The following is a 26,034-nucleotide window of genomic DNA, read 5'->3' as shown; positions in this document are numbered from 1 at the left end:
CGGGAAGGAAGCCGAGCCTCGAGGCTCTCGTGGGTTCCATCGCGTTGGGAAAGGGACGCCTTGCACCGTTTCATATCGTCGTGAAACGTATAAAAACGAGAGCTGCTGTACACAGCAGAAAAGCTGAGGTGAAAGATACTTCAGTAGGGATTGTTCTTTGTCCGTATTTACTCACACGGCCTACTACATTGTTACTTTTTAATTTCCTTTTCTGGCAACTGTTTTATTGCCAACGCATTCTCTGCGTGCGCCATAGGGAGAGAAAAAGTACCAGGCCCTAATTCAGTGGGTCAGAGTGGAAACCCCCATGCTGCTGTGTTGTATTAGAAGGCGAGATGATTGCTCTGCTGTAGCTGCGTTGGGTCAGAAGGGTGTGAGGGGTGTCTTGGTGTATATGTGTTGGATTGAAAGGACTTGGTGGCTGCCCTAGTGTAGCTATGTTGGATTGGAAATGCGTGATGGATGTCTCAGCGTACTTGTGTTGCACTGGAAGGCTGGTATGACTCTCCTGGTGTTGCTGTGTTGAATCAGAAAGGTGTGATGACTGTCCTCTTGTAGCTGTGTTGGATCTGATGGGTGTGATACATCTCCTGGTGTAGTTGTGCTGGGTTAGAAGGGTGAGATGACTGTCCCATTGTAATGGTGTGTTGTATTGGAAGGATATGACGGATGTCTCAGTGTTGCTGTGTTGGATGGGAAGGGCATGATGGGTGTTCTCGTGCTTGAGAGCTCCAGTGCCTGTTTCAGTTGTGCATGCAGAGGCAGTGCTCTAACAGCATGGGGAGATGTGCTTCCAGATGGAACGGATTTTAAGAGGTTCTTCTGGGTCCATACCATTCAAGCTCCATGAGAGACTCAGGCCTTGCTTAGCTGTACCAGATCCCTGCTTCATGTCTTTGTTATAGATGGATGAATCGCTTCTGAACTGACCCATTTTCACTTGAGCTTGAAAAGCTATAAATAATTTCCATATGAACTGTTGCAAGTGGTTTCCTGCCCTACTTAGAGTGGATAAAAATGATAGAAATAGATTTAGTTTTGTTTTAATGAACCAGTAGGGTGTCCTCCTGATATTATACAGTATTATTTGGATAGCTAACTGGTAGAATCAACTTTGGTTAGAAGTTTAATGCCACTTGCAAAGACCATCATCAGCTTTATTTTTATTTATGATGAATAAAACCATAGTGGTGTGCCTTTGAGTATCAAAATGTTCTGTCTTCCTTTTTTAGGGCTGTTTGAGAATTGTTAAGATCCATGTTTAGTTCTTTATTTAAAACCATGAAATACAGTTTTAGATCTTGGAGTACTTATAATGTACACTTGGAATGGGAGCTTAATATGTGCAATGTGTGCATACTGGAACCATTTCCCAGCTAAGAGGAGCCTCCCGTCTGCATCCCTGCTGCACACTCAGGGCACCTGCACTGCACTGTGCTGCACACTGCCCTTACCAGTGGTGTGTTTCTGCTCTGTGCTGCTTTCACTCTGAAAATGGGGGGAACTGCTGCTGGATCAAACCCGTAGTTGCTAAGCGAGCCCTTCTGGTACCGTTGCTTTCTGCAAGGTCAAGGCTGGACTGTCTTAGTGAGGTTGTGTGGGGTTTGATGAAAAGCCTCTTAGATTAGAGGAGGTGGTTTCTTATGGAAAGAATCATTCAGTGAAAATTTCAGAAATTGTTCTAAACAATGCAATAAATACAAATTCTGCAATTTGCTTGTGGTTGGCACCTACGGTTGTAAAGAATGCCAGGCATAACTTATGCTGAAGTTTCAGAGGCTGCTAACTTTATGAGAGTGACTTGGAGTCTGCTGAGCTATGAGTTGTGAGTTTTGCCAAGATAGCATGTGTCAGCATACTGGTGTGTTTGGTACATTGTAGGATCTTGGACCTCACAGAAATACAATCTGATTCTCCCTGTACTTGTGAGGCAGTGGTTCAGGGATCTCAGAGGCATGAGCTGCCAGAGCAGGTTGGACATTAGCATGCAGCCTGTGGTTGTGCAGCCTGCTTGAATGCTGCTGTGTCTGTACTGCTCAGCTGAGCTGTTTGAACCTCCTGTGGCCCTTATATGTTATCCTCTAAAATAGAGCTACAGTTCCTCTGCTCCATGACCTGATGTTGTTTCCTGCTGAGCGTTCAATCTGAGAACAGTCAGGGGATTTTTACTGTGCTTTTTGAGCAGTAAAACCAGAGAAAGAGAAGGGTGGAGGTGAAGGGACCTCATGGGAGGCAGATTGCACAGTTTTTGCCTTGGCTTGTGCTGCTTTTGACATCTGCCAGACCTTTGTGAGTGAACCATGTTTTCATGTCTAGTTACCAAGTCACCAGTGTCAAATAATGGGAAGGTGTGTGATGCTGCCCCAGGCAGTGGTTAGAGTAGCTGCTGGCTCACTGATAACAGAGCCAAGTCTCTTCCTTTCAGCTACATCTTTATTTTTTTTTTTTAGATTGAATGTGGTGGATCAGATGTCTGTAACACTCATCAGCTCTGCTCAGAAGCTCTTGGTAACCCATTAAAAGCTCCATCAGAAGCGCAGAGGGATTGCAGTTGGTGCTGCCTCTTTAATGCTGCTCGCAGAGGCTCCATGTAGTGGGACAGAGTGCTGCTGAGCTGCTGGGGGAGAACCAGGCTGTGCTCGTAGGGGAAGAACAGAAACTGAGGCTGATGCCTGGCATTGCAACACTGCACGTGCTCAGCCAACTGGCAATGCGTGCGTTTTGTTCTGTGAGCTGCCCAGTGTGGGGCCACCTGTGTGTCTTACCACTGACCACTCATTTTCTGTCACAGCTGTTGTCGTGGGCGGTCTGTGTTAGGCATCTGGAAGCTGTGGATTCAGCCCCTCCACCTTCTTGGAGATGATGCCTGCATAACAGAAGTGTCTCAGTGGTTTTAGATTGCAAAACATAGGATTTAGAAGCTATTCGAATGTTGGCTGTTATTGCTAGCATTTCTCTGTGTTTATGACAATGAGCCTGGTTACTGCAGTCTGTCCTTAGAAGAATAGATGCTGATTCAGAAACTTACATGGAGAGCAAGCCTCAGGTATGGAAGTACAAAACTCATCTGCAGCAAGGACAGTCTTGCTGCATTTTGCTAACCAGTTTCTGACCTCCAGGAGCTGAATACTGCCTGCTTTTGTCTGAGTGCTGGGTCACTGGTGGGAAAAACTGCATGTGGGCTTTGTGTGGGAATAGCAACAGCTGGGCTCGGGGACTTCCACGTCCAGGTGTTTTTACTGTGACTGAGAAGAACAGTGGCATCAGCCAGAGTTAGAACTCTCATGTCACTCCAAACCCACTTCCCTGTTTGATCTCTCCAGGGCTAGCAACATCACTTGTCATTTTCATCCTCTGCACATGCAATCAGAAAAGGAGATTGTATAGACAGATCTCATGGACATCTTTTGGACCTTAAAGCCAATTGTATGAGGGTCTGATTCAGACCTGATAGATGGCAGTGCTTTCTTTTCTGGGGCTGTGCAAATCTTGCTGCAGGCATGTGCTCTCTCAGGTGAAGGAGGTTAAACAGCTGCCAGGGAGGGAGCTGGAAGTGGCACTGTGTCAGTGCATTGTGGAGATGTGGCAGGCATGCTGGTGTGGGGCAGCCTTCCCCTGAAGTGTGGTGCTGATGCTGAAGGATGGAGTGGTGTTGCTTCAGCATTGGCATCTCTCTGACAGCCATTCCGTAGAGCTGTTTGCTTTGCTAACATGGGTTGGGAGAAATAATGAAAATAGATGTGATCTGTAACAGAGAGTACTAATCCTAATGTTTAATCTTAATCATAAAAGAACTTGAATAATTTATCATCAGAAATATAAAACCTTAACCAGCGGATTACAATGGATTTCTAGAAGATGTCATCTGTTTAATGCTCATCTTTTGTCTTTAATACTTTGCAAGCCACTTTTGAAATGATTTTTGCCAGGCATTTAGTTAGCTTGCAAGAGATTGCTAAACAGGAAAGCTGCACTTAATGCAATACTGGCATGGAAGTTCACCAAAGGTGATGTTGACATAGATTAAATATTAAAAATAACAACTTCCTATTATTCTAATAAAAATAAACAAAATTGACCTCTGTTGATATTAAAGTTCCAATGTTCTCTAATTTTTGGGAGTTCCTCTTGTTTGGTGTGACTGTGCAGTCTGAGGAAGTTCGTTATCTTTGTTGTCCCTGTGATGCTTTTGGGTGGTACCTGAACTTTCTTGGAGGAGCTCCCTGTGCTTGCTGAGGGTGTCCAGGAAACCACAGGATGTGGGTGTAGCAGGAGACGTGGCTCTGCTTCACATCTTGGTTATGAGGGTTGTGAAGTCGTGTACGTGTTGGTACTTCAGCCCACTACACACCTAACATATTTAACCTTATTTTAGTGATTCATCTAAATGAAAACTGTTGTATTTATAAAGGATATGTAGCAGTTGCTCTGAAAGTAATACCTCCTATTTTATTATGTTGGCCCACAGTGTCAGAGACAGTGTTGGTGGTGTGGCAGCAGAGGTTGAACTTTCCTACCAGTATTCCATTCCATTTTGTTACCACGTGACAGATGGCAGCAGAAGGGCAGACACTGAATTCACTCATGCATAAAAATGGCACCCACTGTCATTCATCAGTGCTTGCTGAATGTTTATGGAGACCAAACTGTAGGTGTGAGCACAGTGAGGTGGTGGGTGGTACGTTTCAGCAGTGGTGACAGTGAAAGTGAGTCACTTCTGCTGGTGCAGATTGTTACAAGTGCAGCATGCAGGCTCTTGTTCACTGCTGGTGAAGATGCACAGCAATCTATGTTGAAAAATAGTGTTTATAGCTGAGGATTTGCTCTATCCCCTAGTGTTATTGTGCTCTTTGTATCTGTTGTAGTTTCCATGGAAATCTATAGAAGGCATTGCTTTTGGTGCAACCAACATATTTATCCATATATATCTGTAAATATGCTGTGGATACGTATATATGTATTTTCTATATGTTTGACTCTTTAAAATATTTTGAACAAACATTTCTTCAAAGCAAAACCTTAATATGACCCTTATTTTTATCTAAGAAAAGCAGCTGATAAAAAGCAAGTGACTCAGCTTTTGTATGTAGGTAATTCTGCTTACCTTAGGATGGAGACAGTAACTTTTGAAAACTTTTTGGTTCTGGTTGATTATTTTTGGTTGAGAAGGGAAGACTGCAGTTGTGCTATATTTATATTGCAAAGTTTATTTATGTGCTATGTTTATCATATAGTTATTAAATGCAGCCAGTGTATCTTGCCAAGGAGTGCCTAAAATGTCACCTCTTGCACAAAGCCTTAGTCTGCTGGAAATTGTATAATGCAGTGACAGGAAAAATGTTAGTGCTGGTTTCTCACAGAGGCTGTAGTGTTCATCTGCTGTGGATAGTTTAACTCGTTGACTGTGCGTGGTGTGCTACTGTGTCATGTGGGAGAAGCCAAGCTATTTCCTGATCCTAATTCGACAGAGGTGGCAGACCTATGGCATTGGTCAGCTGAAAAGGTTGTTTGTGCAAATGAAAGAATGAATGTCTGAATTCTCAGAAAGGAGATGCATCTTCCAGTTGTTTCCTCATACTAGTGTGAACTGGAAAGAAAGGTCAGGAGAAGCTGAGAGATGGATCAATAAGTGTATCGGCAAGTGAGATGCTTTAAGATTTTGAGAGGGCTGGAAAAAGCATTTGAGCTTTTATACCAAGATAAATACAGGAAAGCAGTGTTGGCTATGCCATGCTATTCTGTAAAAATAATGGTGCTCCCCTGGGTCTGCCAGGTCCAGGGGCTTGTTCCCAGGCTGTGGCACTGCACACGGGGCTGGCTTCATGCTGTTTGTGTGCGGGTGACATAAAGGATTGTGTATTTCTCACCCTCATCCTATCTCCATCTCCTGTGAAGATCAAAAGAATCGATTAAGTCTGGGTGTAAAGATCAAGTTGCAAGTGTAAGGAAGGAAATGCAGAGGGGTAGGAGGGAAGGGCTCAAGGTGAGATGCAAAGTAACGTGGCACTGCTGGGGATGTGGCAGGGCATGGCATGGCTGAGTGTGGGCATGGCTGCTGCTAGGTGGTCTAGTGGGAACCAGTGAGCTGGGAATGGGAAGGGATTACAGGACCCAGACTTGCATGATGAAAAGGGGGACAGGCAGGAGAACACTTGGTGCTGCTGGAGAGGCACAGGGCAGTGTGCCAAGTGGCCAAGCCAGACTGGATGGGATGAGAGCCTTTTGCTTGCAGGGCAGCCAGGCTCACAGCCTGAGCAGCGTTGTGGGCAAGAGCTCCTGGTTTGTACCTGGCGTTGTGTGGCATCTCCCTGTAAAAAGGAGGATGCATTGGCTTAGTGTCATTGATAATTCTATCTTCAAGAAGTTTAAGGAGGCAGGTTTTCGAACTCGCTCCTCCCTGTACTAAGATTGTATCTGTAGTTCTCCAACAAACAAACAAACAAAAACAAATTGACAACTCTTCTCTCCACTGAACATCTTCAGTTATTTTCTTCTTCTCCTTGTTGCTCTAAGACAGTGTCACAGAGCTTCCATATTATTCCACAATATTTCGTAACAATGTTTTCTACTACCCTATGCTGTGTTATTTCAGTATTTTAAAAACAATTTCACAAGAAAAGTCTAAGTTGATGTATGCTTTAGTGAATTGGCTATTTATCTTTTTCTCTATTCTCCAGATGACCCAGTATCATCTGGAGCTGCTTTCTGTTTGCTCTCACTTTATTTTGCCAAGCCAAGCTTGAGACTTGAAGCACTATGAAATAGCTGCTGAGTGTAATCTATAAACTGGCATCTGAATTGCTATCTTAATAGCGATATTTTGAATTTGTATATTCAAGAGAAAGCTGTTCCCTCAAGGATCAGTGAGTATTATTGGTTCCAATTTAATCTGTTGTCAAGTGGGAACATGTACTTCAGATAAGTATCAGTCAATGACTCTTTCCTTCATCCTGTATCAAATGACAGTGGTGAATGTCTTGGTAACATGAAGCAGTGAAGGACTGCTAATAGGATATTTGATTCTTTGTATATTCAGTCACACAGTGTGTAATATAGAGGCATCGTAGCAATTGATATGAATGCTGCTCACATGGTATTTAATACACTTGCAGACCTGCAGGTATAGACTACCGTAATTGGGGAAAATTAATCTGACTACCTTGTTATACAGAATAATTATTTTGGATCTGCAAATTACCTTTACATTAAATCAGAATTTCATTTTAATTTGATTAGTAGGGATTCGGTTTAGTATATCACTGCCTATGTTTCACTAGTTTTATCCATCTAAAAATCCCGTGTAAGGTACTTTCGATTGTATAGGAAACATGATATCGCTGCCTTGTAGAAATGAACAAAATATGTCTTTAAAATTGTTGCTATGATAACAAATTTTCTGGAAATCCAAAAGCATATTTAAAGCACATTTTGAAGTGGCCAATCTTATCAGGACAGGAAGATTTTTATTGCATAATCCTTGGTGCTATCAAATTTGTCTATTCTTTGAGTTATACAAGGTGATTTATTGTGCAGTCTATTCTTAGGATATCTCATACCACAGGTTTTTATGTTCATATTACTTCAGTGTGAATAGAAGACTTATGGTCAACTACAGCAGAAGCTTGGTCCTTGAAAAATGACTGTTAAAGAAGCTTCACTGTCATTGTAAGAAATTAGATGATAAAAATAACTGCTCACGCTCTAAATATATTTAGTAATGATGATGACATCCTCATAGCCTCAATTCCTTGTGTTTTGTTTGCATTCTGTACATAAATTATACTTAAATACTTGAGTGATGGACTTCACATTCCCTCCAACTCTTACTTTACATAGCGGTGGTACCTTATCAGTTAAGATGGCCTTATTTTTCTTTCTGAATTCCTGAAGATCACTGAGTGAATTTATGTGATTTCCAGCGCAGAGTTGCTTATAGGTAGGTGGAAGACCACACTGTCACTGCACTAACATACTCAGCAGGTTTTGGTTGTCTTTGGATAGAGGTACAATCATGATGCAGTTCTACCATGGGAACTGTAACTCGAAGTAAGCACTTACCATCCTACTCATTTCTGTGGGATTTAGCTCCAGCTTGCGATTTATTGTTTCTGGAAAACAAGTGGAAAATAGAGAATTGCGGGGAATGTTTACAGCTGTTGCTTGTAGCTATGTCTTCTGCTTGAAGACTGAGAATTTCAAGTGCTGTCCCATGCTGCTGCCTTTGGGCCCGTGGTTGTTCGCTACCTTGTTTCTGGGAAGGAATTTCTGGCAAGCTTTAAAAACCTAGCTTGTGTTTAAGCACGTATTTTGAAAATGTCCTTGTGCTGTTTTGAGGCCGAAGTCCTGTACCAGTTTTGCTCAACATCACCGAGCTCTATGAGGAAACAGTGAAGTTACAGTTTCTTTTAGTGATTTACCCTGTGGATAGAGTGAGGCAGTATTTCAGGTTGCGTAACGTAATTTTCTGAACTGACAGTTGCTTATTTCAAAGTTTTTTTTTTTTTTTTTTTTTTTTTTTTTTTTTTTAATTCTACTGAGATTTCATTTCCCACCTGCTTTTTCTTGTGTCTCATTTGGTGCAGATCTCTCTTCAGTTTTGGAAAGCTTGGTGTGAAGTAGTGGTTTGTAGACCACTGGGGAATCCAGTTTATTTGCATTATCTATGTATTCTTCTATGAAGAATCAGGTTTTTGTTGCCTGTAAGGCCCATAGTTAATCATGTTCTGCCATGAGCACAAGGCTTTAGCAATAGTAAATGGAACATCAATTGTTGTCTAGTGTTAAAAATACCAATGAAGAAATACTGAAAACAAACAAACACAGCTCTAGCAGCTGTGTGGAAGATTGACAGTGACATAGCACTTTGGTATGGACTTTGTCTTTCCATCTTAGAACTCTTTTGCCATTTCCGTGCCGCAGGAGGACAGGATTGGAGAATCATTCCCTAAAACTTAAAAACACGTGTCAGATTTTGTAGCTCATCTTGCAGGGCCATAGACAGATTTGCAGAACTACTCATTTTTGAAATGTGACTCCTGTGTATTGCATCTCTTTTATGCAGTATTCTAGTGAAGAATAGTGGTTTCATTTAATTTTGTTTGTCAAATTAGTGATGGAGCAGTTCCACAAGAAAATTAAACCTCAAAATTTTTCAGGAATTCTTGGGAATTTAAACTATTAACTAACTGTTCTTTAAACTATTTGGAAAAGAAATGTGGTATTTAGTTTTTCATGCTGAATATTGTTGGAGTTTGACCTCAGAATTTGGTGTTTCAGTTAAGTTGTGTTAAAGTTTAATAAACTTAAACATACCTTTTATCCTGATTTGAAATAGTGTAGGTTTTGAAATGTTGTGATATCCTGTAGGATATATAATTTTCCCGTCAGCTCTGCTAGTGACTGCCTCTCTTCATTTTCCTTTATTTCTCATATTTTCCTTCTGACTTAGGTGGCTTGTTTTCATTTTTTTGTGTCCGGGAACCCAGATGGCAGATTAGTGAGAGCTGTTGCTCTGACAGCTGTGGACTTTGGGGGAGTAGTTTTTTTTTTTTTTTTTTTTCCTCTTCTTGTGTCTACTTCTCCTTCATTTTGAGTCACGTCAGTTCTGCAGCTTGTTCTGCCCTCTCCACCCACATCCAGAGCTACATTACTTTCACCTTCATTTGCCTTGTTACCACCCACCCTGGTATTTTTCTCTCTTTCTGGTGCATCTGTTTCCTTATTAGCTTCTTTCCTGATGGTCTTCTTCCAGCTGTTTTCCCTCCCTGTTGGCCTTATCTCTCCACAAATCTGGGATCTGTTTCCTATGTGGATGAGTGATCTGCAGACGCTTCTTCCCATGTGGGTGCAAGTGCTGGGCAGGGAGCTCCAGTGGGAGCCATACCTGTAGGAGCAGCAAACTGTGCTTTTTAAGCATCTAAGCTGCATTTGATCAGAAATCTTTTGTTGTGATGATTTAAACTGCTTTTCAGTAATTAATTGTCATAAATGATGGTAACATGACTTTTTTACTTGATTTCTGCCTGTCCCACCAAACTCTGGAGATGCATGCCACTGCGGCAGTGATATGCATAGGCAGGGCCTCTGTCCTGTGGGAGCAGTTGCAGATGGGAATGATAGTTATTTTTAACTGCTCTTTTTTTTCTCCAGATTGATTTTCTGTGTTGCTTGCAAGGCAGAAACTGACAGCACACTCAGGCTGCAGCTCCCTCAGGCTGGGCACCTATCTCCATCATTTCATTATCTTTTCCACTGAGTTCTTGCTTTTTAGTGTCTGATAGACATGACAATTTTGTTTCTTCACAGGCTGGAGGTGAGAGAAAAATAAAGAGTAGAAAACAGTTTGGGGATTTAAATTACCCATCTTTTGGCTGAGGATGGATATTGGAACTGGCTGCCCAGAGAGATGGTAGAGTCACCATCCCTGGAGGTTTTCAAGAAAAGAGTAGATATCACACTGAGTGACATAGTTTAAAGCAGCGATGAGCAGGTGCAGGTGGGCTGGTGGCTGGACTAGATGATCTTAGTGGTCTTTTCAACTGAAATGCTTTTATGATTATATGAGTTTCTGACCTGCCAGAAGATTTCCTTTGGATTGTGTCCATGAGAGCTAATGCAAACCTTAAGTCAGAAAACAGATATCGGGTTAGATGGAAAGTTAAAAAGTAATGTATTGGAGATCACTTAGGGAATCATACTTAATTTATTCAGGCTATAGCTTGTTTCTTCATGTCTAAAGTTTTAGTCTCTTGCTTTCTTAGATGCTGTCATGATAGGCCTGGTATAGTCCCTGGTGCTACAAGCAGAGGAAGTGTCCATCCCTACTGGGTCCTCCACCGAAGACTGGAATTGACAGCTCTGTAGGATCAAGCCATAAGTGGTTAATTACTGTCCTGCAAACAAGCATCTCCTGCCTTGATTTGCTCCATTATTCCATTATTTTTTTCTTTGTGAATGTGAAACAGTTCAACGCTACCATGTGTTGTGAGTTAACACAGGTTCTGATGGGACTAAAATCAAATGTTTTCATGCAGTTCCTGATCCAAGAGACAACATGTACTTGAAGGATAATTATTGTGACATTCAGCTTGATGTCCTGGCTGATTTTATGGTTTCATATCATTTAAAGCCCTTGAGCAACTTCGAACCTTGTTTTGTGACGAGAACTTAATCCAGCTCAGTGACTGTGGGCTTCAGTACTGGGTCTTTCGTAACTTCAGAGTAGCTTCCCTCACATGCTTCTCTAGAAATGATCCATGCTGCTGGGAAGGAGGTGGTTTTTGCTTAGCGTTCTAGTCACTTTAGTGCTTTCTATCATTCAAGTTTTGCACTGTGAAGTTTGGCCCATTCCTTTATGCTTCCTTCAACCTTATATTAAACTTCTTATAGTGGTAAGTGAATTTTAACAGGAGAGTTTCCTTTCAAAATTGTAGTATTTGCTAGTGGTGATATTTATTTCCAGCCATTGTTATGTCTCTGTATTCACCTGTGGAAGTTCTTAGTCTTCTAAGTCACACCCTGCAAGGGATGGCGATGACCGTGCCTGCTTCCTTGTCTTTGGGGGAGGCTGTCTCTCATGCCACCTACTCTTTGGCCTGGTCCCCTGAATTTCTGATGCTGCCTCTGTGGGGTCTTCTGATGTTTTCTGTTGGATATTCTTCTTCTGTAAAGAGTCATGTTGGGAGGGGGCTATGACTCTGTGAAGGTGTTTTTGCAAATTGGGAAGTAAAACTGTGTCTTAGTCTGTACCAGAGAGGTTTTTTTCCGCCCCCCCCCCCCCCCCCCCCCCCTTAAATTATTATTGATTAAAAGTTTGCTAATGTCCAAAGGGACTTTCCAAAGGGAAAAGTAAACTAAAGAACTTGAGTGACTATAGATTGACTGAAAAGAAGATGCAAGATGATGAAATTCAAGTGTTTTTTTTTTTTTTTGTTAGCATTAGAAAAATTGTTTGGAGCATGTCTGCTCCCTTGGTATTACTTATCATGCTGTTTGTCTGCATAAGGAGAATTTGAAACCTTCTTTGGAAATAGAAATCTTCCAAGAATTATAAGGAGGAAATAAATGAATGGCAGTTGTTTAATTTTTTTTCTGGCTGGCATTGAAGTGGATATGATTCCTTTTAACCATCAAATTTCACATTTTCAAAACAATGATGTCTGACCAAAAAAAGAAGTGATTTCCATGTTGTTGCGTTAAGGGGTCCTTGAGGTTTCGTGCTGGGTAGATGTAGTGATTTACAAAAATGAAATTGTCATGTTTTCCATTTTATTTCTCACATAAATATTGCCTCTAATATCCATTTGTTTCTACTTGCATTTTCAGTTCAGTTCTATTTCATTTCCTGACTGGCATTGCTGCCATAAATGTGTGGGTAGATGAGATCTGTATGTCTAAACAGAGTGTAAAATATGGACAGTCTGTAAGTTCTCCTAGAGAGTTAATGCAAATTGCAGAGCATGGACTTAAAGCAAATACAGTTTGCACTGTCTGTTGCTGGCCTCATGTAAATTCAACAGTTTCTTTGCGTGTTAAGGTAACTCATTTCTCTTGCCCTGGATGTTGGAGCAGGTGATGAAGCCCTGTGCAGGATGCTGTGGCTCCACAGGCTGGTGGCGGAACTGGACCTGGGTTTTGGCAGACTCGTGAGTCACCTGATAAGGATCAGACAGCTTGGTCAGTTGTGTGTGGCACAGCCTTCCCCAGTGGGGAATACTGAGTCACAGCCTTGTGAGTTTCCAGTCTCTGGTGCAGAAAATACCCAAGTAGCTGCTCCTGTAGTTTCATTTAGTAATGAATGAGTTGTGCAGAAATTAAATAATTAGGATGTATAGTTCAGGTCCCTACTGCATGCTGGGACTATATTGTGGTCTATATTTATATATTTTTTGTGGAAGCGCACTTAAAGGTAGGATATCATTGTCACAAGCAGGGAAATGCTAGTTTCTGAAAGCAGCAATTAGGATGTCCATTGAAAACAGTGAATATAGCTGTAAAGCTGGTTGCAAGGGTCTGTTCCAATTGCCTTGCTTCCTTATTATCCTGCCTGTATTTTGCATAACCTCACTTCTGATCCATTCCAAATTATGTTGCTAAATCTTTTTTCTGTCTAGTTTTTTCATGCTATGCATACTTCATTCAATAGATAGAACAAATTTGTCTTTTGCTGCAAGACTCCATGTTGTCGTTCTGCTTATCTGACTTAAGAGAAAAAACTCAGCCTTGCTCTGTTATCATGTCTGCTAGTCTGAAAACAACTCTTATTCCCCCTGTGCTGAGAACCATTTCCATGCAGAGGCAGAAGAAAATCTGTAATTGTTACAAAATCCCAGTTACCAACTGCATATATATTGATTTTGTTGTGCTTTCTAATCTCCATCTGCTTTATTATCACACCAAACTACTGTGACTTTTAGAAGATAGGTGCTTGTGCAGGATTGCACTGTTTTATTTAGGTTTCACTGTATTTAGCAGACTAGTCTGTAGTACAGAACAGCACTGATCAACTCAATGTAAGTCTAGGCTTTCTACACATTCTTACAGCTTTGCTCCAATGCTTGTATTCAGTGTTACGTAAATGGAAAACATCCTGAAGAATTGTTTGTTCTGATGCCTGTTCAGAAGTCTTGAAAGTATGTTACAGCAGCTGCTTGTTTTGATTCTGAATGTGCTCTTCTGTATAATAGCTTTAAAGAAAATATTTGCCTACAACTCACAGGCAGGCAAATGCTTTTACTGGCTCTATGCTATGGTGCTATGTTTTCCTTTTTGAATGCATCAGTACCAAAACTAGTGATAGATTACTGCTTATGCAATTTTTTTTTAAGCCACGACAGCAGTGATTGTTGGTTTTCAAATAGTTCTGTGCAGGTAGGCAACATCTTGCTCTGATGTGTGCGCTTTATAAACTCAATTTTTATTGACAATATTAAATTTAGGATGGTAGGAATGCTTTAAAAAAATGAGTTTAATCTGCATCTTCTTAGTTTACACTGCTGCTAGAATAGTAAATAAATTTGTTCTATTTTTTATAGCCAGATTCTTATTTTAATAGGCTTAATTCAATGAATACAGTAGGCAGGCTTCAGCCCCTTCATTGAGTTCAGGGGCCAGTAATGTACCTCCTGGGGATTTCCTACAGTTGTGGCTTCACGTCCTGTCTTGGGGAGAAAGTTTCCAGTACTCATCTGTATGGCTTTTCATGAGTTTGAGAGGCCCTGGAGCTCCATGCTGCTTTCTGTGAAAGGCAGCTTCCAGGTGTGCTTTTCTCCTGGATTTCATGTGCTGAGGACTGGATGTTCAGTAATGACACTGGGTTTTGTGTTCAGCCTTGACTGCGTGTTTGTTATCATGAGCTATTGGAAACAGCCAACTACATTACAGTGACTTAGGAAAAAAAAAATTTTGAGTTGAATTGGAGGAAAAATGGAATGACTATCCTTAAGACTCAGCATGCAGTACAGTCGGGTAATGCAGGCTGCTCACTGGCACTGATGGTAGGGTTGCAAATAGCTTGGGAAGTGAGAGTTGGGACAATGCTGATGACTCTCTGTTGTAACCTAGTGCTTATTCACCACTTGATTGGTTTAGATGATCTAATAGTGTTTGGTGCTTTTGGATTTTAAGTAAAAAAAAAAAAAAATATATATTTTCATAAATATCTTTCCCAATGAATCCGTGCTCATGGTTACATTTTAGTTTGTGAGATGCCAAAGTGGCATCTTTCGAAATCAAGTTTTGGACTATTTATGGCTATGTACCTCAAGGTCTGCAGAGGCAGTACATTGGTATGATTCAGTGGAGGCATCAAACGGGCCACGTGCAGAAGTGACAGCTTAATTTCCATGATCATTCACTCATTTCCCTCTGCTGAAGCTGATAATTCATACCAGTGGAAGTAGGAGTTTGTGACTTGAACACATTTGCTATATAAGTTTAGGTTGCTTCAGTGATGTGTTCCATTTTGGCAGGCAGCTAGATTGAGCAAATGCAGCCTTCTAGACAGTGAAGACTTATGCCAGTACTTGGCTGAAACATGTCAAGTTTACCTCTCGCTGTTTATCAGCATCCTCAGGAAGGGAAACATGAAGCTTCATAAAGAGTCAGCATATTTTCAGTCTATATTGGAATATAGTGTTGCTGGTAGTGCAACTTGATTTAAAATTAATTGATTTTTCTCATTGTGACACTTTGAATTCCTTAATTAAGAAGAATGCTTGTCACTGAAGAGAAGAAGTGGAAAAGAGTTTGCCTAGCACTGGCTGGACTTGCGAATGCCTGTGTGAGAAACAGTTGCAAGTGCAGAAGTGTTAGACTTGTATTTTAATTGATTTCTACTGCAGAGCATTTTTGGAAGCTTGAGAACTGTGTATTTGTGTCCTGTTGATGTCGAAATCATAGGAGTTGCAGCTGTGGATCAAAGCCTTGTTTCATCTAGCTCTGTATCTTAGGGTCATCTGGACCAGATTCTTCACGGCAGTGGTCTGTTTTGGTGAGGATGTGGCACCTGAAGAATTCAGCAAATCATATTCTTGGCCACTTGTTTTGTCCTCTGAACATTAACTATACCATTATGCATCACAGCTTATTATGTCTTTGCAATCCTCTGCATAATCCACAGTCACTGTGTTGTGGCCTTTTGTTTTAAAAAGGATGTAAGAAAATGAGAAAGGTGTGGAGAAGAACAACAGGGTTTTTCAAAACTATCAAATGCTTTCTGGTGAAGAACAGCTCCACAGAGAAGGAAAGATTTTTCAGCTTGGGAAGGAGACGTTGTAGGAGGAGGTCGTGGCAGAGGCCTGAGGGAGGAAAATAGTTGCTTATCCTTCTGGAGGGATATCCAGTGCAAGTGGTGGGTAGCAGACTCAGAGTAAGTTGCTTCATCTTACTCAGTTAGTAAGTGTGGTCTGCTAGATCTTCTTAAACTTCAGATTGTGGTCTATGTACTGGCTTTTAAGTATTTTGGAAAAGCTTTGTCATTAACACTGCAAGTGTTTTTTAAAGCTCATCTGAGGTAATACAGTACCGTAAAAGATCAGATCGATTAAGTCAGACACAGAAATCACTCAAATGACTTTTGTTCTCTGAAAAACTTGCAGTGCTGTATAAAATAAAGTATCAGAGCTTTAGATCATTTACTTATTTATGGAATAAATGGCATCATATTTTTTTTTTTTTTCCAATTTTAGGTTGAAGTAATGATGCATTTTACTTAGTGCAGATTGTGAAGGTGTGACGCTCCATGCTTGAGAAGCCATTCTTGGAAGCACTGCTGCTGGTTAAACATGCGGTCCATGCACAGTTGTGTGCTTACATCTCCTTGACAGAGAAAATAAATTGTTGAGTAGCGCTTCCACTTTTAAAACTGCTTTACCTGCTCGGTGTTATCCTGAAGAGAGTTTTTTGCCTCAGGCTTCCCATTTTCCTGTTGTGATCAGTTAAGTCTCATCAGGTGTATGATGACTCAAGTGGCAAGTTCTCTTGCAGTTCAGTGAGGTCTGGGTGAAGGTCCCTGTGCTTCCTTATGCTGGGGAAGGGATTGGGAAAACTGGCGAGTGAAAGCAAGCTGTGGCGATGATTGCATCTCTGCTCCCACCTCAGAGCAGCTGCACGGGGGCTTGAAGATTGTGGCTCTTTTGCATTTTTCACAAAATCTTTCGCCTTCTGGAGGGCAGGAAGAAATATGAGACCTGAAGAGCCCAAAGGGTAAAGCATTTTTCCTTTCTGCTGCAATTTGATTATTTAGTCGTAAGAGCAGCTCAGTCTTGGTCCCAGTCTTGGCTCAAGAGTGAGACTTGAGGCACTGGTATGGCAAAATGGTCTGTAAAATCTTTACTTGGGGGTAGAAGTACAGATGGTGCATGCCTGTTTGATGCCTGTTTGATGAATGCAAGTTACATGTTCAGCTGCACTCTAACCAGGCTCATCTTATTTCACTGCTGAGCAGAAAAGGATGATGTACCTGGTGCCCATTGCTCTGTCTGATAAATACATGAGAATTTAGGAACAGTAAAACCAACTCTGGATTTGTTTTTAATAGGTAACGTTGTTAGCGGAAAATGATTGACTGCTAAGGTTACAAATGTAACTGAATTTGTCAGCGTGATAAGTAAAATGGAGCTCCGTGCAAAGATATTACAAGTTTGATAAAGTTGAGAGCTCTCAGTTTTCTTCCTCAACTTTTGAGATTGAAACTTTTTGGCCATCAGTGCAATAAAGATCACATTTGGTGCTGCAACAATATATTAAAGCTGCAGAGAATATCACAATGTGTAGAAGAAAAAAAAAATAAATATATATATATATATATATATAGTATTATAGTATAGTATATAGTATATTATAGTATATAGTATATTATAGTATATAGTATATTATAGTATATAGTATTCATGGTGTCCACTGCGTTTTCACTTCCAATCCTGCAAATTTACTGCTGGAGTTTGTCAGACATGACTATTCACACAGGTTTATGGTTAGGGCTTCTGGACTTTGCCATTCTACTTACTGAGCTGGCAATCCCTGAGAAGTGCTCACCAAGTTTTGAAAAACCTGTCCTTACTGTAGAGAGCAGCCTAATACGCTGCAAACCTGACATGGCACACTAGCAAAAATGTAACAGTGGATTTTTAAAATGAAGGACTGCAATGTTCATATTGAGTAGTTGGTAAGGAGCTTAACTACGTCTTCAGATCTTGCTTGGAGTTAATTCCATTGTTATAAGAGCCTGGAAAATATTACTCATGCAATTCAAGAAAGCATTTAAAATGTTGCAGGATTCACGTGTGTTGACACTTATGAATGAAAGTGAGAATGTTGCTCTTTTATGCTGGAAATCACAGGCCTAGTACATGAGCAATATGATCCACTGATTAGAAATAGAAGTGTGTAGGAGTTATTAGGACTAGATTTAAATGTAACAGATGCTTACTAACCCTTAAAAAAGTGTTCTATTTTGTTGAATTTCCATGCAGGCTTGAATGTTTTGTTCTTAAAATCGTAAAAAATAAAGGTTGAATTTGTGTTACGTATAGAAAGTTTGGAGACTGTAGTTGAAAAAGAATGAGCAAGTACAGGCTAGTTTTAAAATTATTTTTTAAAATCTTATGAGCCTCCACAAAGGAATGTGGTGGCTGGAATCCAGGTTTGGCGTTGTAGGAATATCCAGGGTATTAGAACATGACTTCCATAGTGTAGATTCAGTTTGGATGATGAATTCAACGGGGGCTTAATTCTAAATTGGGGCGAGGCATTGGGAAAGGGATTGTAATTCCAAAAAGGAACTGAATCGAACTATGGATCTTAAATGCAAATTTTGTATGAAAATCTTCTGCTGCATCTTCTAACAATAGAGACTTGTAAAACACAGTCATGAATTAATGACATGAAAATGCAATGGAAGCAGCATCTTAGTGTGCCAGAATAAGTCTGAAACGTGTTGGGTGTTTTTTGTAGCAGTGTGAAGATCTCTGTAGCTGGAAGGTTCTTTATGGTTTGAGTGTAGATATAATTTTTTTTTTTTTTTTTTTTTTTTTTTTTTTTTCCTATATTGGTCATGAAAGAATTGGTGCTAATTTCTTTGAAATTGTCCATTTGTTTTGTAGATTTAATGTTTCAAATAGGCTGTATCTTCTAGGCTTTTTAAATTCCTGTATATGTTTAGATACTCTATGTAGGTAAAGGTTTTGAGGTTTTTCCAACTATTGAACAGTTTCATGAGACTGCTAGTGTTTCATTAATAAAACTGAAATTTAAATGATTAGAAACTCTGTGTTAGAACTGATGAAAATGCATCCTTCACACTTCTGCTCTTTACAGAAGCATTTTCCTTGTCAGGGTTGTAAATACAATTCATGGTGACCACTATCTCACTGTAAATGGCAGCTTTATAAATAGTTTTGCCTGAAGCATTTAAACACCCACGTGTTAACATATCGTTCCCTTGTGTTAGACTTGCTTAATATTTTCCCATGATTTAAACATGAGGCAAATCTTGTATTAGTTAAATTGTTTTTCTCACTGGATCTTTCTATTAGCCTATTTTGATTTTTTTAATTTTTTTTTTTCCTTTCATCCTTTGTTTCACTGTCTCTCTTCCTTTGCTGTTCCATTTCCTGTTGTCCTCTTTTCACTTCCTTGCTTCTGTTTTCTTCCTATTCTTCCTCTTCTCAGGATTGTGTTCCCTGTTCCCGTTGTATTCTTGCTTTTTTCAGGGATGCAGCTTCAGGAGGTAAGATGGATTAGGGCTAGTCATTTGAAAAGGTAACTAAGCACAGGAACCTCTTAGCTAATCTGTGTGCACTTTGCATACTTAATTCAGTGTTCTAATTACTCTTTTTTTTTTTTTGTTTTTGTTTTTGATGAGATACTGTGGAATAGACATGTTAAGTCTTGCCAGCAGGGAACAAAGGGCTCCCCAAAAACTTGTATTTACAACAGGGTACTGTCCTGAGCTCCCACCCCTGCCTCTTTCTAATTAAACCTGTAGCTTGGGGAATTCCTGCATTTGGGATTCTGTGGTGTAAAAATTCCTGTCTGTTTTGTGACTGTGCTACCGCAAAGCTCTGTTTTATTCTGTAACTTGCAACAGGCCAAGGAGGGCAGGTTTCCTGGGGCAGCGTGGCAATGCTTGATCCTGTATGCACTGTGGGACATGGCAGCTGTTTGCTGAATAGGTTTTGTTGACTGTTTACTTAGAAGTTGCTGGTTTTATGGCTTGTAGAAGGACATAAGGAACACAGAATTTACATGCTGCTTTGCCCTCGCTTGTTAATCAGTGTCCTGGTGCTGGCATAGGCAAGAAGAGAGTCAGGAGCTCAGAGTGTCTAGAGTGTTTTACTCCTACCTTCCCTCCATACCAGTACTAGCAAAGCTTGGCATATTTTGTGCTTCCTCAGCTTTTTCTTCAACTTTCAATTTCTATTTTCTTTATTTGAAGCAAACAGAAGAGTAAATGTACATAAACTAAACTCCATACTCAAGCCAAAATGCAATAGACACAACTGAATAGTAGTCAGGAATTTTAAGAGGAGCTTTTCCATGAATATTTAATTACTACATTAACTGAGCAAATAAAGAAGATGTTATTAATATTCGTACTGTGTTAGCAATGGTTCAAAGGAATTTAATATGTTTCATAGTTCATACAGCATGCTGTGTGTTGTGTAGGCCTTCAAAGAATGCCCACATCTTAACTTCACACATCTCCCTAGCTGTTCTGTCTGCAAGACTGTACATTAAAGCACACTGTCAGAATTAAGGAACATCTGCTCTTTTCTTCAAAGCACAATTCTAAGCAAAATTCCTTGTGGTGATATAGTAGCACCAGTCTTGCATGTTTTGTTACCCAAAAATGATTCCTGCCTTAAGCGATTATACAAAAAGAACTGCATAGATGCTACTAATAATCCTGCCTTTTTCGGAACCCGGTGTGCTGTCTCCTGCATCCCTATTAGCATGTCTGCTTTGTGACAGAACTAAAAATACTTCCTGGCAATCCTTTTTGGAAAGTGAAGGTTAGGAGGTATTTAACATTTAGCTTGTTTGCTCCTGTTTAGGGGTTTAAAAATATTAATTATCTGAATAATGGAGATGGTTTGCAGACCAGTAGGCCAAATGTAGAACCTAAAACTGATTCTTCCTGTGTTTATTAGTTTCTTTTTCTTTTTAATGATCTTTTGCAAGTTAATATTTCATCTAAGAGTCAGAGTAATCCTCACTTGTGTTCTTATGCTCCAACCCCAGAAACTTAGGAGATAACTTTTTAGCTTTCAATATCTTACTGAAAAAAGGAGCACTCATTCTATTGCATTGATTTGGTCTTCAAATTCCTTACGGCTCTTTTGCATTGCTTACTCTTAGCAGAATTCCACGTCTTTGGAGCTTCATGAGAAAACGGCACGTGAGTGATACAAGTGTTAAATCTCTGTTCTTGACTTGGATATTGCTTTTTTGCTCTTGCTGGCTCAGGAGAAGACATTAATAGATGCTGAATTAAGACTTCATCAGTGTGTCTGTACTTCATTCATTGGGAATCCTTACAGCTATTTTTACTGCATATAGTGATAATTACTCCTGTTGGCAGAGCAGAACTAATCTAATCTTTTTGGCAGCCGAAATCTGTGAAGGAGCCAGGAACGACGTCTGTTGAATTTTTAACCCTGAACATGCAATTCCATCTTTACCACAATGGGCTCCCACTTTATCTGAGAACCTAGTAATGTTAATGATCAGATGAGTATTAAAATTTGTTAAGTTTAATAGAGGTGTAACACATGCCTACTTTGGTGACCCTGCTTTTGGGATCAGTCTGTTAGATGGCAGGTGTTGGGGGACTGTCTGGCTTGGCTTGCAAAGAGGAGCCCTCAATATAAGAACAGCTCTGTCTGCGAGTACCTTTTTTTTTTTTTTTTTTTCCTTTATTGTATATGGCTGTCCAAATATATGTGTATTTTCTTTATGTGTGTATATAGCAACAGAATGGAAATAAGGGAGATCTTCCCAGTTAATCTTTTGTCATCATCATCCTCACGACAGGAAAAGTCAAGAGCCTATGTTCTGCACTAAGTGCTGAGATCTTGGAAGAGCATGAAAGTATTCTGGCAATGATCCGTTCCCTTTTATTTTTCTGCCTTCTGTCCTTGCTTAACTCTGCTTTGTTAGAGTTATAAATGAGGACTGACAGAAAAACCTTCCATCTTAATAACCCTGTATGTGCTTTCTTGCATGCAACATCAGAATTTAACAAAATAAAAAAACAAAAACAAAAACACCCACATGTGATTGTGCCTTCTGAGATGTGTGAATTGAAGCCAAATTCACTCATCTGATTACTTCCCTTTTGTATGCTTACTTTGAATGTCTGGCCTTTCCTCAGCTATTTTTGTCACTCATGTCTGCTGTTACATAAACCCCCCCACTTCTTGGGTATGCCCCTGTGGCTGATGAGGCTGTTGAGTCAAAGGCAAGGAGCTGCAGCTGTGTATGTATTTCATAGAGCAGTGCTGTTAGAGAAGGAGGGGGAAGGTGATATTTTGGTTTACAGGTCCTGTTCCTCTCAAAGGGGACAAGGTGTATTGAGAGGACAATTAGCTAAGCAAAATCGTCTTTGCTCTTTTTGTCATTGTTCTTCCACGTTAGCTGCTAAGAACAACTAGCCTTGCTTCTGGGAACCATATGACATCTTTGCATGTGATCGCAGCGTTGCAAAGGCTGGGAGGTGCAGGCATGGAGCAAACAGGGGTATGATGTCTGAAAGAGTACACTGGAATTGGTGCATGCTTAAGAAAAACTGGTGTTATACTTTGTGAACTTAATTTCAAAAGGAGAGGAAAAAACTCACCTTTCTCCTGACAAAAAAATAGCAGCTCCCTGCTTTCTATTTAATGTCCCTTTATAGCTCAGCATCTCTTCAGATCACCTCAGAGGCTCAATCTTCAGTTTATGCTGTGCTTAGTGCTTTGTTCTGGCTTGTTCTACATGCTATATAGATGTCTAATGATTCATATACAAATACAAGAATGTTGATATCTACTGAAGTTTATTATAACCGAATCGTATAATAAAATGGAGATGGAGTTGAAATAAATACCAATTGCTGGTTTTTCCACTCCTAGTAATTAGGAACTTGGGAAAGATGTTGGAGTATAATGAAAATGTCTTTCTCTCTAAATGTTTTTTTTTCATGGCCTTTAGGTTTTCACTTGCTTGAGTGATATTGCTGTGTTGCAGTTCCATGTGAATGTCTAACGGTAGAATTTCATCTTCAATACTCTTTATGTTGGTCTCTGAACTCCCTTAGGAGCACTTTTAGTACAGAAGCTATGTCTAGATACAGAGCACGGTCTAACTACTAACAGAGTTTAATTCTATTGAAGTAGTTCAGTGCAAGAATATATTCTCTGGGAAATACCTTGAAGACTATAGTAATAGAGAGTATATGGAATTGGGTTTTTTTTTTTTTTTGTTTGTTTGTTTGTTTGCATTTAGTCTTTCACTTCATTAGAAGCCTGGCTAGAGAAATCTATCTTCCTCTGGGCAGTGATAGTCCTGCCTATGCTTTTTGTGTCTAATTAGTCATTTCTATTCAGTTTCTTTTGTGAAGAATTTCTATACATTTCTGTCAGTATTCATAACAACGCGCTATGTTGACAAAGCCTCAAGTAAATGTTTATTTTTGTGTCAAATAGAAAATGTCATAGCAGAAAGCAGCATAGTTTTTGTGGGGAATTGAGTATAATTTGGTTTATCTGCTCAGTTCCAATTTATGTTCATACAAATACATTATCAAACATGTAAACGATAGCTCCTTCTTTTGATGTTAGTTTTGTTTTTTATTTTTTCTCAAACTTGTTCTTCATTTCAATAAATATTGTCTTAATACCTGCTAGGGAATTAAACTCTGAGCAGGATGGACCAGAAGCCAATAGTGCTCTAATCTGTTTTATAAAAAAGCCTCATTGCAGGAGTTGTAACATGTCAGCAGCACCAGCAATAACAACATGATCTGCTGGTAGAAGTGTAAGTACCTGTTTGGTGGCACGTCTGGGACTGCTTTATAAATATCTTGGTAATCTGTGGATGTTAATATTGAAAATGGAGCAAAACTAGCATGCATTATGAAATGATCTTTTTTCCCCGCTATCAGTATACTAAATATACTTTGTGACGCTATTTCTCCAAGCTTAGTGCCAAAGAGGAAATCCTGTGAAGCTGTCTGTGCTCAGCATCCATTGCTGCACAGAAAATGGCAGGGATGGGTGGAGCTATCACACTTGTCCATGTGTTTTCAGGGCACTGGCCATCCCCAGAGGATGGTGATCTTTGAAGTCTGTATCTGGGCGCTCAGTGTGCTCTCCTCTCATGATTTACCTGTAGCAGAGCCAGATAGGAGCTTTATTTTTCACTAGTGTAAGTGTTTTAGTATTGTGTCTTCCATTATCCTGCTGCAATTTTTTGACTGATCCACATATCAAGAATTCTAGACTGTGGTGTCCTAAAGTGTATGTCTCAAAATAAGGAAGAGAAAACAGTTCTTGTACTGAAAGATGATGCTTCCTGCGGAGGAGAGGAGAGCTCAGTCCAAATGGGAGACGTTTAGCTCTCTTTACACCTGTGCAAGAACTGCTCGTTCCTTTGATCTCCCTGTGGTGTACCAAAGCATAATGTTTTTGTTTCTAAAAGAAACAAACAAAAAAATGTAGTAAGTTTCCAAATATCCTCGGGACCATTCTTGTTACTGACAGACTGCAGACTGGTGCTGCATTCTCATTGCTGGCAAAGAGGGTTGTCTTTTAGAGAACTTCCTCAGATTTAGGTGTGTGCTCTTTCTTAATTTTGAGGTTTCTTTTACTAATTTGCTGTACAAAAACCACAGTGAATAAAAATATTTGTTTTCAGTGAGAAAATGGTTTCTTTAGGTGATTATAGTGATGTTTTCGAAATCTTTCTGGAAGTTTTCTGGATAATTTAATTGACTTTTACAAAATATAAGCAGTGGATAGCTAGTTCTTTGTAAAAAAGAGTTTTCTTACTTGCGTGCTCTTCTGAAAACTGTATGCATATAATGTAAACAGCTTTTGGTTTTAGTAGTCTGAATTACATCCAGGTAGCTACTGTGGTTAGCGTAATTCAGAAATAAGCCTTTCATTTTCAGTTTCGCAAGAGAAAATTGGTTACTAAATCATTAGCTGCCTTGCTAAACTCATTAGGCTTCCTATGAATGGGCAGGGGTTAGTCTGTATTGTCTGGAGGCCTGTTCTGTTAAAGGCACCATTTGGCAGACTATAATTGATGATGTGGTCCAGTCCCAAGTGTGGATAGGTTTGACAAACGCTTAGTGCGTGGTTTCTGGATCGTACAAGACAAGCAATATAACTGCAGTGTTGTCTTATGGTTCTTGAATATTGGATTATAATTACATTGAGCCTGTTTAACACATAATGTATATTAAGCGCACTTTGACACTTAATGAATAAGCGAGTATTAAAAAAAAAACAAACAAAACTCCCAAATAGTTTGGAGTGGGGAGTGTGGATAAGAATCCTCTGGTTTCTGTTAGAACGTGCATAAGGATTACATTCCTTACTTGAAGTGCAAATGCTTTAACCTTTTCTTCTAAGAACAGAGGGCTAGGGAAACTTAGTTTCACAATATTCCTCTCCAGTTTGAAATGACTGATATGCAGTTTTGGACAAAATACTGCCATATTTACCTTTTATTCTCTGCTGGGAGAACTTGGAGAAGTTTTGCAGAATGGAAAGAGCGTTTTCTTTTGTGCATGTCTGCTGATATGCAAGCAGTTTCATCTACCTTAAAAAAAACAAATGCAATTTATGGAAATAATTCAGCCAAATCTAGGCCAGGTTTCAGGTCTGTGACAGCTCCTGTCTCTCCCCTTAACTTCTGGTTCTCTTTCTAAAGGTAAGCAACTTAATGCAGCTGTGAGCTGTCTTTATGTGAGAGCTTATCATCCCTGATCTAAACTCAGCACTTTCTAGAGGGAAAGAAGGGAATTCTGAGTTTTTCAGTGAGTATTAAAACTGGCAACGGCAAGAAATTGATTGTGGTTAAATCATTAATAAGACTGTACTCTGCATGGACAAACTTAGTAGACCTTGATGGCTTTTAGGATGGTGATTTAAAAAAAAAAAAACTTAAGAAAGAAAACAAAAACCAATAGTCACTTTGTTTTAAACCAGTCTTCTGGTGCTTTCTTGCAGGATGAGAGTGGAAAGCGTGTGTATGCCTTATCTGTTAGCAGACTCTATCTTCTAAATAATTTTAACTTGAAAATCATAATTTCTGTGAAATGAGAGAAGGTTGTGGTGTTGACTAAGAAATCTAGGCACACTTTCTCATATTTCAGTATTTGTAACTGCAGGCGTACATGAGCACAGCACGCTCACCAAGCAGCCCTGCTGTCTGTGCAGCACGATGCAGCCTAGTGTAGCTGTGCAGCACATGGGGCCACGCAGCCGGGTGTGTGGGGAGGCCGTGGGCTGGCTTGAGGCTGCAGTACCACCGTGTCCACCTGCA

The 26,034-nt window shown here is 39.9% G+C and overlaps 1 protein-coding gene across 5 annotated transcripts in view; it reads left to right on the top strand.

The window, feature by feature from the left end:
- Positions 1 to 26,034, top strand: part of VAV3 (vav guanine nucleotide exchange factor 3) — a 181,495-nt gene that overhangs the window by 26,287 nt on the left and 129,174 nt on the right. The gene's annotated exons all lie outside the window — the stretch shown is intronic.

The sequence above is a fragment of the Tympanuchus pallidicinctus genome, unplaced genomic scaffold (genome assembly GCF_026119805.1).
Source record: "Tympanuchus pallidicinctus isolate F22 unplaced genomic scaffold, pur_lepc_1.0 scaffold7, whole genome shotgun sequence".
NCBI classification, from domain to species: Eukaryota; Metazoa; Chordata; class Aves; order Galliformes; family Phasianidae; genus Tympanuchus; species Tympanuchus pallidicinctus.
Note: the sequence above shows the minus strand (reverse complement) of the source record. Positions and strands in the feature narration are given on the sequence as shown.